This window comes from Sphaeramia orbicularis, chromosome 13 (genome assembly GCF_902148855.1).
Source record: "Sphaeramia orbicularis chromosome 13, fSphaOr1.1, whole genome shotgun sequence".
Taxonomy (NCBI): domain Eukaryota; kingdom Metazoa; phylum Chordata; class Actinopteri; order Kurtiformes; family Apogonidae; genus Sphaeramia; species Sphaeramia orbicularis.
This window is the reverse complement of record NC_043969.1, coordinates 3,438,390-3,451,298: the sequence shown is the minus strand read 5'-3', so window position 1 is coordinate 3,451,298 and position 12,909 is coordinate 3,438,390.

The window sequence follows — 12,909 nt, the reverse complement described above, 5'->3', positions numbered from 1 at the left end:
CATTTGATTTGGGTTGAGCAAATTGATGTTAAAGTCACCGCAAATAAACATAACTTTTGGATTTGCTTTTGACAGATATTCCTCCATCCAATCTTTAAATAAGTCAGTATTAGAACTTGGTGCTCTGTATATGCAACTCAGAAGAACATTTTTCTTTTTCTTCATAAATATTTCTATAGTGACACATTCTAATACATTATCCACCACTGTTGACATGTTTTCCATTATCTTAAAATCCAGATTCCTGTCTACGAACAAAGCAACACCACCCCCACTCTAGTTTTGTCTGTTAATGTAAACCATCTCATAACCTTCAATTCCAAAATCCATAGCCCTACTGCTGTTTAACCAGGTTTCTGACATAGCTATAATATTGAAAGGACGTTTGAATTGACTTAAGAAGTGTTTGATGTTCTGAAAGTTGGCATAAAGGCTTCTGCTGTTCAAATGGATCATTGATAAACCATTGTCCATGTTGATGCTGCTGTTCAGTTCTTCTTGGGTAGAATAGTTACAGCTTTCGTTAATGTCAGAGAAACAGTTGTTCTCTGGATCAATGTCATTTTCAGTTTGATGTGAATGATGTTCAGTGGACTGGAAGTTTTGGAACTGCAGTTCATCACACTCTGTGATGTTTTGTAGTGAATGATTGAGTCCAGTCTTTGTAGAAGTTGTTCCTGTTGCCATGAAGAACAGTGAGTGTCTGCAGACCTGCTTTATGATTGCATTTGTCTGTTACTTTGACGTGCTACTGCGTGGATGAAGAACTAGTTTGTCATGTCGAAGGTCGCCAATGTCTCCTTTTTGTCTTGTAGCTCACAGTTCCAGCATCATTTCTTTCCTTTTCCTTTTCACCGCATCAGTAAAGTCCTCACTGATGTAAATTTTTGTTCCCTTTAGTCTTTTTGTGCATTGAAGAATGGCAGCTCTGTCCTTATGTCTAAAAAATGTCCCTCCAATGGGCCTGGGTCTGTCCCCTCCAGGTTTGCCTGTACGTGGGCCCGTTCCATCTCTATTCCCTGGTGCATCTGAAGGTTTTCAGCTCAAACCTTTTTCACCTTCTCTTCTGTCTCTGCCCAAGTTTCCCCAGGTGACTCCACCATTCCCTCAAAAACCAGCTTATTTGGCCTTGACTGCCCCTCAAGCTCTTCCATCTGGTCTGTGACAGCTATCAGACTGTCACACACTCTGAAAACATCTGACTGCAGTGAATTAGCACGTTCTGATAGCTTAGAGTTTTCAGATTTGAACTGGTCCACTTCCTTTTGTGTGTATTGGAGGCTTGTTTTGAACTCCTGAAGGTCCCTTGTCAGCCCCTCCAGCCTGGTGTTTGTGGAGTCCATGATGATCTTCACAAACCCCTTCAAGTTCTCCTGTTGTTGACTTAACAGTGCTGTGAATAGTTCCTTTTGCTGTTGTAGTAGCTCAGATACCTGGGACAGTCAAACATACTCTTCATCCGCTCTAGCCTCTGCTTTTGACTTGGGTGGCATTTTATGTGGTTTTTTTTTTTGAACAGCAGCAGTTGAACACAGTACCTTTAAGCCTGGTGGCTGGCTGCTGCTGGTGTTGGATCCTGGCCTGGCGGCTAGCTACTGGTGGGATTTAGTTGGTTTAGTTCTTTTTTCTAGTACATTATTCATTTTGGATCAGATTTACAGTTTGTTTGGATGATTTTTTCTCATTTCTTGGTAATTTTCATGACATGAATTAAAATTCTAGTCAATAAATACACACCTGAATAAGGCAGGTCTATAAGTACGTCAAAGACTATGACTTCTGTGTGTGTGTGTGTGTGTGTGTGTGTAATATTTCTTCTTTTGTCTGTTCTTACTTCAACTAGAAGAGCTCTGTCCACTTTTAGACTTTGAATTTATATGTGTGAGTTTTGGAAACACAGACTTTCAGTAGTTGCTTCTGTTGACTGACACTTTTGTCAGATCTCCAAGAGTTGATTCCAATTCAGTTTTTAGTCCAACGGCCCAAAGGCTCTGATGGACTATTATTGGGATCAGTTGGCGTCCATCTGTCTGTCATGAGTCCATAAACAATTTTTACAGAATCTTGATATTTGTCGACCAAGTTTGTTCAAAGAATTAGGAAATACTGAGTTTTGAATTTTTAATGAATTTTCTTTTTTTTTTCTTTTTTTTTTTTTTTAATTTCCTTTGGCTTATAATGAGACACATTTCAAAGTGCTATAATTTGAAAGTTGTTCAAATATATTGATATAATTAGTATTGGCAATACATAGGAAGACACATATGGGCTTTCATTCGGTGCCATGACCTTTGACCTGGAGTGAGTTTGAAAGTTCAAACCCAAAGTCATCTATGTCCAGATCTCTAGAACCTTCTTCTCCAAAACCGTCTGCCAGAATCAATTGAAATTTGTAGCAAAGGTTCCTTTGGGCAAGATCTACCACATTTGTTCAAAGAATTAGGAAATATTGATTTTTGAATTTTTTATGAATTTTTCAAATTTTTTAAAATCCCCTTTGGTTTCTAATGAGACACATTTCAAAGTGCTATAAGTTCAAACAGTTGAATATATTGATATAATTACTGTTGGTAATAGATAAGAAGACACATATGGGCTTTCATTTGGTGCCATGACCTTTGACCTTGAGTGACCTTGAAAGGTCAAACAAATGCCAGTTAATGTCTTTAAATATGCCGTTGGACTCCAGGAGCCTTGGTCCTATTTTGAAGTTCTGAATGAAAAAAACTGAAGGAAGAGAAAAAAGGCTGCTGTGTACGGACAATACATGCTGTAATATTTGAATGGGAAACAAACTGTTCTAAAGCATAGCAGTGTTGAGGGGGATTTAATTTACTGCAGGGCGGGGCTGTACAGAGGGGCGGAGTCCAACCCCATCCTTTAAAAGGAATGAATTTAGTCCCACTCAGTTGTTGTTGGGACAGCTCAGTGGGTGCAGGTCTGCAGCAGTCCCAGTGTCCAGTGTTTGTGCTTCTCTCAGTCGGCCCAGCAGAGTTGAGTCATGGTTAGTAAACACTTGAAAGATTGCCAATGCTGTTTAAGGTTTATTCTAAACCAGGGGTCGGCAACCTGCAGCTCTTCCTCCTCCTTGTAGTGGCTCCTCCCTTTACTGCGGTCAAGCCAGCCGCGATTCTCCTCTGTATGGTCAGTCCAGCCGCTAGCGTTTTTCTTGTGCGCTACTTATTCAACAATTCCGGTAGAGGAGCTGCATGGAGTGAATGTGCCTTCCAGACAACAACAGTCAGGGCTCATTTCTGCTCTAGGTTAAAGACGAAGACAGATACGGACGGAGGGTTCTGTCCGTCCTTTGTTTATTACTCACATAATTCTGTCCATTTTCCGGGAGAATATGGAGCAGTCCAACTGGGAACTGCGGAGGCAGTGTTGAGTTTGGAAGAGAATAATTTTCATAAATAGCGATACTTTTCATAGAGCAACTGAATGAGTATAAGTACTGTGTACTTTTGGGGTAATCCTACAACAGATTCCATTCCAAGCTACAAAAGTGTTTGTTTTCGTCTGAAATAGGCTTTAAGACTAAATTCAATGATGAATAAAATTATGATTTCCAATAAGTACCTCATGAACTTTTTACAATTGGTATTAGTACTTCAAATACTATTAGCAAAAATACTATGAACTTCTTTTACTGTGTACTTTTGAAGTAATCATACTCAAAAATCCCTTCCAAGCTCCAAGAATGTTTGTTTTTTCATGTGAAATAGGCTTTAAGACTAAATTCAATGATGAATACACTTTTTTTTCCAATGAGTACCTCGTGAATTTAGTATTTTTGGTATTAGTACTTCATATACTATTAGCACAAACACTATGAAATACTTTTACTGTGTACTTTTAGAGTAATCATACTCCAGAATCCATTCCACACTGCACTTCTGTTTGTTGTATTCAGTGGTTGGAACAGATAAAATGTAAAAAAGATTAAAACTTTTAAAAGTTTATAAGCTCTGTTATTTTTTGCGGCTCCAGACTATTTTTTTTGGCGGAAGAGGGAGGGGGCAAAATGGCTCTGACTGATAATAAAGGTTGCAGAGCCCTGTTCTAAACATTGCATACAAGTGTGTGGTGCATGGCTGGCTTATATTCACTCTCACAATTCCCTTTAGAATGTGCAAATTTAAACATAGGTCGCTGATATGGTCTCCAAATGCATTTTGGGTAAAGTCGTCATCAACAGCCGTCTACCACTGTTATCATCAACCACTTTTCACCTGAGATGAAGCATAGGGCTGTATTTACAAGGCAAAAGGAGCTTTTGTGCACTCTAGAAGGAGGTGACTTGAAAAAGGAGAACAAACTCCAGCTATTTCTTCAAGTTAGAGAAACGTCCCAATACATTTGGCAGCATGACTAAACTCTGTTCAGATGGAGTCATCATACAAGACCCTAAAGTGATTTCCAAGACTTGTGAATTATTTTATTAAAAACTTATATAAGTCTAAATAGTCTATAAAGGACATGGAACATTTGTGTAATTCCTTCGGTAATATTAAAACCATTACCAATACTAATAAAGCTGTGTGTGATGCCCCCATCTCTGTACTGGATATTGAAGATGCTATTAAAAAAAGGAAACTCAATAAGAGTCCAGGGAACGACGGACTGACTTCAGAAATATACAAATGATTTTCCAAGGACTTATCAGGCTTTTTACATTAGGTCTATATAGAAAGCATTGCTAATGAAAAGCTCCTCCTTCTTTGACTCAGGGACGAATCACTTTAATTCCTAAACCACAAAAAGACGTTCTATTGTTAGATAATTGGAGACCTGTTTCACTCCTAAATAATGATTACAAAATAATTGCTATGTGTTTGGCTAAAAATATTCAAATATACACTTAATGATATCATTGATGAAACACAGTCTGGTTTAATCACTGGCAGACATATAACAAATAACAGAAGACTGGTAACTGATGTTTTGGATCATTCAGAATTAATTACAGATAACAGTTTCATTCTTTTTTTTTGGATTTTTATAAAGCTTTTGATTCCATTGAACATGAATTCATGTTTAAAGCACTTGATATTTTTGGTTTTGGAAATATGTTTAAAAAATCCATTAAAACATTATATGCAGAAGCAAATAGTTGAATCAAACTCCCATATGGCACGACTAAAAGATTGAATATTAACCCTGGGATCCGTCAAGGATGTCCAATTTCAGCATATCTTTTCCTTCTTCCTGTGCAGTTACTTTGTATTCGTTTTAAAAACAGTGATGTATTAGGTCTGTCTGTTGTTGTCAGAACATTGTCTTCTACTCAACTAGCGGATGACACAACACTTTTTGAAAGGATAAATCTCAGGTTGGTGAAGCACTCACAGTCATCAGTACTTTCTCAGTGTCCTCTGGACTCCAACTGAACATTCCAAAATGTGAACTTCTCCCTGTTAAAAACTGCACAAATACTATTACTTCAGGAGTTCCTGTTCAGCATAAGGTTAAATATCTTGGTTTTATCATTCAAACAGACCAAGGCGCTAGATTATCTGAAAACTTCAACTCATAGCTTCAGTACAACAGAGATTGAACCTTTGGCTTCAAACAGATTTGTCCATTACTGAAGATCCCTGGAAGCCAAAGTTGAAGGCCTTTCCAGACTTATATATGCAGCCATGGCACCTGATGTTTCAAAAGAAATATGCACAAAAATTGATCAAATATTATTTAATTTCATTTGGAAAAAGAGAATACATTATATAAAAAATGTCATGATAAATAAGCTGTGTTCTGGTGGTTTAAATTCTTCAGACTTCACCTCCCTAAACTCTTCTTTTCAAATTAAATGGATCAAACTTTTCTTTAAAAATCCCAATTCAGTCTGGAACTTTATTACTGCTCATGTTTTTAACTCACTTGGAGGAATGCATTTTCTACTAAGATGCAATTACAATCTTTCTAAATGACCAGTAAAACTGTCCAACTTTCAGAGGCAGCTCTTATCATCTTGGTTAATGCTATACTCACACAACTTTACTCCCATAAATATTTCATTTGGAACAATCAGGATATTAAGTTTAAGAACAAGTCTTTCTATATTCACAAATGGGTTGATAGAAACATTTGACTTGTTAGTCGGTTACTTTATGATAATGGTCCGTTTTTTTCTTAGGAAGAGTTTTTGTCTATTTATGATTTCCCTGTCACTCCAAAAGAATATGCCACAGTTTTTGATGCAATACCAGATGGAATTAGAAGGTTACTGATGTTTGCTCCCAAAGGTCAAAGTTGTATTGTCCCAGAACTAAATCCTGTTTACATATATACTGGGAACATCTGTCCTTTATTGAGTGATAAAGCCACTAACCAGTGTATTAGAGACATTATTCAAAGACATATTGTTTCCAAACCTGCAGCTGTTTTTTACTGGAATAATATTTACTCTGACATAGACTGGAAAAACACTGGGATCCTGTCACAGAAATCTATTATTACTAATAAGGTACCAGAAGTTACTTTTAAATGGATCCATAGATGTTATCCGGGGAAGACCTATATGATTAAATATAACAGAAATAATGATACTCTTTGTTCTTTTTGCAGCAATGCAGAGGAAACAATATGTCATTTATTTTGGGATTGCACCTACACACATATATTTTGGATTGATTTAAATAATTTTATAAACGCAAAAACTGACTCTTCGTGTAAACTGAACTTTCAACACATTTTATTTGGCCTATCACACACTGATAAAATAACTCCAGAAAAAAGATATATTATCAACCTTTTGATTATTTTTGCCAAATTTCACATTCATTGCTCCAAATTTGCACATCAACGTCCAAACATGACTGTTTTCAAAGCCCTTTTTTCCAATTACGTAGACAATTTGAGAAACAGTATAAATTCTAAAGCAAATAAAACAAAAAAATATGTCAAATGTATAATCTTATTCAATTTGTATAATTTCTATTTGTTCCTTGAGCATTTTTTTTATCCTTATTACATATGTTGTTAACACTTTACTTGAAGGTCTAGTTTATAATGCATTAAGCGCACATTCATAAGACATTATAAAGCCTTTATAATGCATTATAGAAGTCATTACAACAGTTTATGATCATGTACAACAACTTATACCAAGGTTAATAAAGTATTATAAGTGTAGGCATAATGTATTATGAATTCAGCTTTCATAATGTTTTATACATCCACACCAAAGCAGTGTGAAGGAATTTATTTTTTGAGGTGGAGAACTTTTGTCAGGTTTTTTCCAGTGGTCCCTATACCCATCTATTTTAGGGATTTCATATTTATTAAAAAAAAAGTATGTGTTTGAATTAACAAAGATTTAGAGCTGCCACATTATTTTTTATGTATGTATAAAGCAACATGTAACACTTCTACTTAATGTCTCTGTTCTTTTAATGATTTGTTTTTGCAAAATAGAGTTATTCAGAACACTTTGATGTATAATTGTTGATTTAGACTTTACTTGGAGCCAGCAGATACTGCTCGTAAGTCATCATACTTGTGTCATAATATCATACAATTGATAATGTGTTACGTAACCCAGTACTTGAGATTCTTCCTACAAACACTTGTCACTTTGGTATGGATGTATAAAACATTATGAAAGCTGAATTTATAATACATTATACCTACACTTATAATACTTTATTAACCTTGGTATAAGTTGTTGTGCATGATCATAAACTGTTGTAATGACTTTTATAATGCATTATAAATGCATTACAATGTCTTATGAATGTGCACTTAATGCATTATAAACTAGACCTTCAAGTAAAGTGTTACCCATATGTTTATTTATTTTTATTTTTTTAAATTTTATTTTATTATTTTTATTTTTTATTTATTTATTTTTTCTTTCCTAATGTCTTACATGTATTTCTATATATAATGTAAAAGATTTTGTGAATTATGGAACTTTCTACCCTTGTTGTTGTATACTATTATGTATATTTTACTGTTCAATGTTAATTGTTTAAAAAAAAAAAAAAGCATAGGGCTCTGTCATCATGAGTGGCAGTGCATAAAGACACAAAAGCAGAAAGAAAAGGAGAAGAGGGAGCAAAGTTACAGAAGCTGGACACTTTTTTTGTCCGTCTGAATCCTCCTGGAAATGAACTAACAACTGCTAGCACTAATTCAAGGCCACCAATACTGGCCACACCATCAGGAGCCAAATGTTTTGGTCCAGTTCTCCCAGTCCCTGACAGTGTACAGTCAGTGATGTGTGAGCTACTGGGAAACTGTTTCTATGGTTGGGAACGCAGTTGTCCCAGCGCCCAGCTTCTGTTCCCTTATTTGTCTCTTGGCTGTACAGCGCTGATGTTAGGACAGGTGCCAGCTGCTCCAGGGAAGACCCGGTCCCGGTCCCAGTCCTGGTGCTTGACCAGCAGACCCCCTCCTCACCCGTGCTGCAAAGGGCCGTGTTGGTCCTGTCAGACCCTGAAGATGGAAGCAGCAGGTCTCCGCCTCATGCTTGGGGTGAGATGCAGTCTGTAGATGATGCAAACCCTTCTCTGGAATGTTTTCCCACAGATCGGGCCAGTTTGGCTGAAAACATCCAGGACGCCAACATTAAAAGCTAGATCCATAAGGTGGGCCCGTGCAGACCTAAAGGTCCATTTCCCACCCATAAAGACAATCGGGCTTTTTCTGACACTTATTCCACATCTACTACTGAAGTTGGGATGAAAATGGCCCACAGTTGGATGTGCTATTCCCCAGAATTAGACTGCTGTTACTGTCAGCCTGTTGGCTTTTGGACAACCGAAATGTGCCCTAGCACAACAATGAATAGAATAGAACTGGACTGTCATTGTACATTTGGACAACGGAATGAAAAAGTGTGATCCTAAAAGGTACAATCCCTGACATAAAAACACACACACAATCACACTCACATAATAAATAGATAAAGAAAAGAAAAACACACCGACACAATCACACTACCATAAAATAGATTAAAATAAATAAATAAATAAATAAATAAAAAAACACATAGACACAATCACACTACCATAAAATAGATTTAAATAAATAAATAAATAAATAAAAATAAAAACACACACACACAATCACACTCACATAATAAATAGATAAAGAAAGGAAAAACACACACACACAATCACACTACCATAAAATAGATTAAAATAAATAAATAAATAAATAAATAAAAATAAAAACACAGACACAATCACATTACCATAAAATACATTAAAATAAATAAACAAATAAATAAATAAATCAGTAAAAATAAAAACACACAGACAGTCACACTACCATAAAATAGATTAAAATAAATAAACAAATAAATAAATAAATAAAAATAAAAACACACAGACACAATTGCACTACCATAAAATAGATTAAAATAAATAAATAAATAAATAAAAACACACGTACACATCCTGTTGCACTCTCTTTTAGCTGCATTCAGTGCATTAACTGCAGTGCGGTAGAAGCTATTTGACCAATGCATGGGTTAACAGAATAAAAGACTGGAAAGATCTTTCCTCCAAAAGTGAGAAGCATGAGTCTCCTCAAATCCATGCTGGTGCATAGTCTAGGAGCAGTGGAAGCTCAATGGCACAATAGAGGCTGAAATGCAGAGGAATGTAGGTGATGCGTCTGTGTTTTGGAGACAGGTCTTGGAGCGCATTGGAAATGGAACTCTCACTCTGGCTTGGTGTAACTTGGCATTCAGGGGCAGAGGGAGATTCTAGGTCAGGGAAATGCTGGACACTTTCTGTCAATAATGGAATTATTAGCTCGCTACCAGCCTGTTTTGAAAGAGCTAATCAACAGACCCGGAGGGTGAGTGACAGATCGAAGTCAGCAGATTCAGGAGCAGATTATTTCCATATTATCTCAACGTGTGAAATCTGACAGAATTGATTAAATAAACCACGCCCCATTTTATTCCATCATCACGGACACAACAGCAGATGTGTCACAGATAGACCAGCTGAGCCGGGTTTACCGTTATGGAACTGTGCTTAAGAAGGACATGAATATTGCAACAGATCTACAGATCAATGAAGTGTTTTTGGGTTTGGAGGCGACTGCGGGTTCATCAGCGGCCCAACTTGAAAACCAAATCCTGGGCTCTATAGAGAAAAACCAAATAGATGAGTCCAAATGCGGCGGACAGGGTCCTGATGGGGCCTTGAATATGAGCGGTGTGTATTCAGGCGTACAGGCCAGAAGAACAGAAAAGGAGCCCCTGGCCCCTTCTGTTCATTGCACTGCCCATCAGCTCAGTTTGGCTCTCAGTGACTGGAAAAAACGTTCCTGGACTGAAGCACTTCTATGACACTGGACAGATGCTTTTCCACTTTTTGGGCCACAGTATGAAAGGATGGGTGCTCCTCAGTGAGTTTATGACGCCACAGAGCAGACATGTCCCATTCAAACGCCTATGTCCCACTCGCTGGTCTTTTCCACATGCACTGTAAGACCGCATCAGTTGAGTTGATTTCAAAAACTGAAGTAATGAGTCATGAAAACTTGAGTGAATTAAACTGAAATGCTTGATTTGAATGGAATTGCTATTTGAAGTTCAACACACTAAATGCCAAGTTAACCCTTTCATGCAAAAATTATGAGAACCTTAGTCAAGATTTTTTTCTTCAGTGTTTAGCCATGAAAAAACAATGCGATCGAGTTTTTTTTTTTTCTATGGAGTTACAAAAATATCCATGCATTTAATTTTTGAAGAAAAGAAATATGTGTTTAAAAGCCCATATCAGAGAGTGATGTGAAAACAATGAAATAAAAACATGTTTAATGCTGCTAATCTGATGTCTTCTCACATTTGAACATATTCTAATGCTAGTAATTACTCACTTCATGGAGATAATATGCAAAAAAAACCCTTCCTTTCTGAAAAATAACAATTGATTTACACTCAGACATGTTAGTGCAGATCAGGTTTATCTAGACCTTTAACACCTTTAACCCTTACAGACCCAAGCGTCCTCCTTTAACCCTTAAAGACCAAAAGTCCACTTTTAACCCTTACAGACCCAAACGTCCTCCTTTAACCCTTACAGACCCAAACGTCCACCTTTAACCCTTACAGACCCAAACGTCCTCCTTTAACCCTTACAGACCCAAACGTCCTCCTTTAACCCTTAAAGACCCAAACGTCCACCTTTAACCCTTACAGACCCAAACGTCCTCCTTTAACCCTTAAAGACCCAAACGTCCTCCTCTAACCTTTAAAGACCCAAACGTCCACCTTTAACCCTTAAAGACCCAAATGTCCACCTTTAACCCTTACAGACCCAAACGTCCTCCTTTAACCCTTAAAGACCCAAACGTCCTCCTCTAACCCTTAAAGACCAAATGTCCACTTTTAACCCTTAAAGACCCAAATGTCCACCTTTAACCCTTACAGACCCAAACGTCCTCCTTTAACCCTTAAAGACCAAACGTCCACCTTTAACCCTTACAGACCCAAATGTCCACCTTTAGCCCTTAAAGACCAAACGTCCACTTTTAACCCTTAAACCCAAACATCCACCTTTAACCCTTACAGACCCAAGCGTCCACCTTTAACCCTTACAGACCCAAGCGTCCACCTTTAACCCTTAAAGACCAAAAGTCCACTTTTAACCCTTACAGACCCAAACGTCCACCTTTAACCCTTACAGACCCAAACGTCCTCCTTTAACCCTTACAGACCCAAACGTCCTCCTTTAACCCTTACAGACCCAACGTCCTCCTTTAACCCTTAAAGACCAAATGTCCACTTTTAACCCTTAAAGACCAAACGTCCACCTTTAACCCTTAAGACCCAAACGTCACCTTTAACCCTTACAGACCCAAACGTCCACCTTTAACCCTTAAAGACCCAAATGTCCTCCTCTAACCTTTAAAGACCCAAACGTCCACCTTTAACCCTTAAAGACCAAACGTCCACTTTAACCCTTAAAGACCCAAATGTCCACCTTTAACCCTTACAGACCCAAACGTCCTCCTTTAACCCTTAAAGACCAAACGTCCACCTTTAACCCTTACAGACCCAAATGTCCACCTTTAACCCTTAAAGACCAAACGTCCACTTTTAACCCTTAAAGACCCAAACATCCACCTTTAACCCTTACAGACCCAAGCGTCCACCTTTAACCCTTACAGACCCAAGCGTCCTCCTTTAACCCTTAAAGACCAAATGTCCACTTTTAACCCTTACAGACCCAAACGTCCACCTTTAACCCTTACAGACCCAAACGTCCTCCTTTAACCCTTCAAGACCCAAACGTCCACCTTTAACCCTTACAGACCCAAACGTCCTCCTTTAACCCTTAAAGACCAAACGTCCACCTTTAACCCTTAAAGACCAAACGTCCACTTTTAACCCTTACAGACCCAAGCGTCCACCTTTAACCCTTACAGACCCAAGCGTCCACCTTTAACCCTTAAAGACCAAACGTCCACCTTTAACCCTTACAGACCCAAACGTCCACCTTTAACCCTTACAGACCCATACGTCCTCCTTTAACCCTTACAGACCCAAACGTCCACCTTTAACCCTTACAGACCCAAACGTCCTCCTTTAACCCTTAAAGACCAAACGTTCCACTTTTAACCTTAAAGACCCAAACATCCACCTTTAACCCTTACAGACCCAAGCGTCCACCTTTAACCCTTACAGACCCAAGCGTCCACCTTTAACCCTTAAAGACCAAACGTCCACTTTTAACCCTTACAGACCCAAACGTCCACCTTTAACCCTTACAGACCCAAACGTCCTCCTTTAACCCTTCAAGACCCAAACGTCCACCTTTAACCCTTACAGACCCAAACGTCCTCCTTTAACCCTTAAAGACCAAACGTCCACCTTTAACCCTTAAAGACCAAACGTCCACTTTTAACCCTTAAAGACCCAAACGTCCACCTTTAACCCTT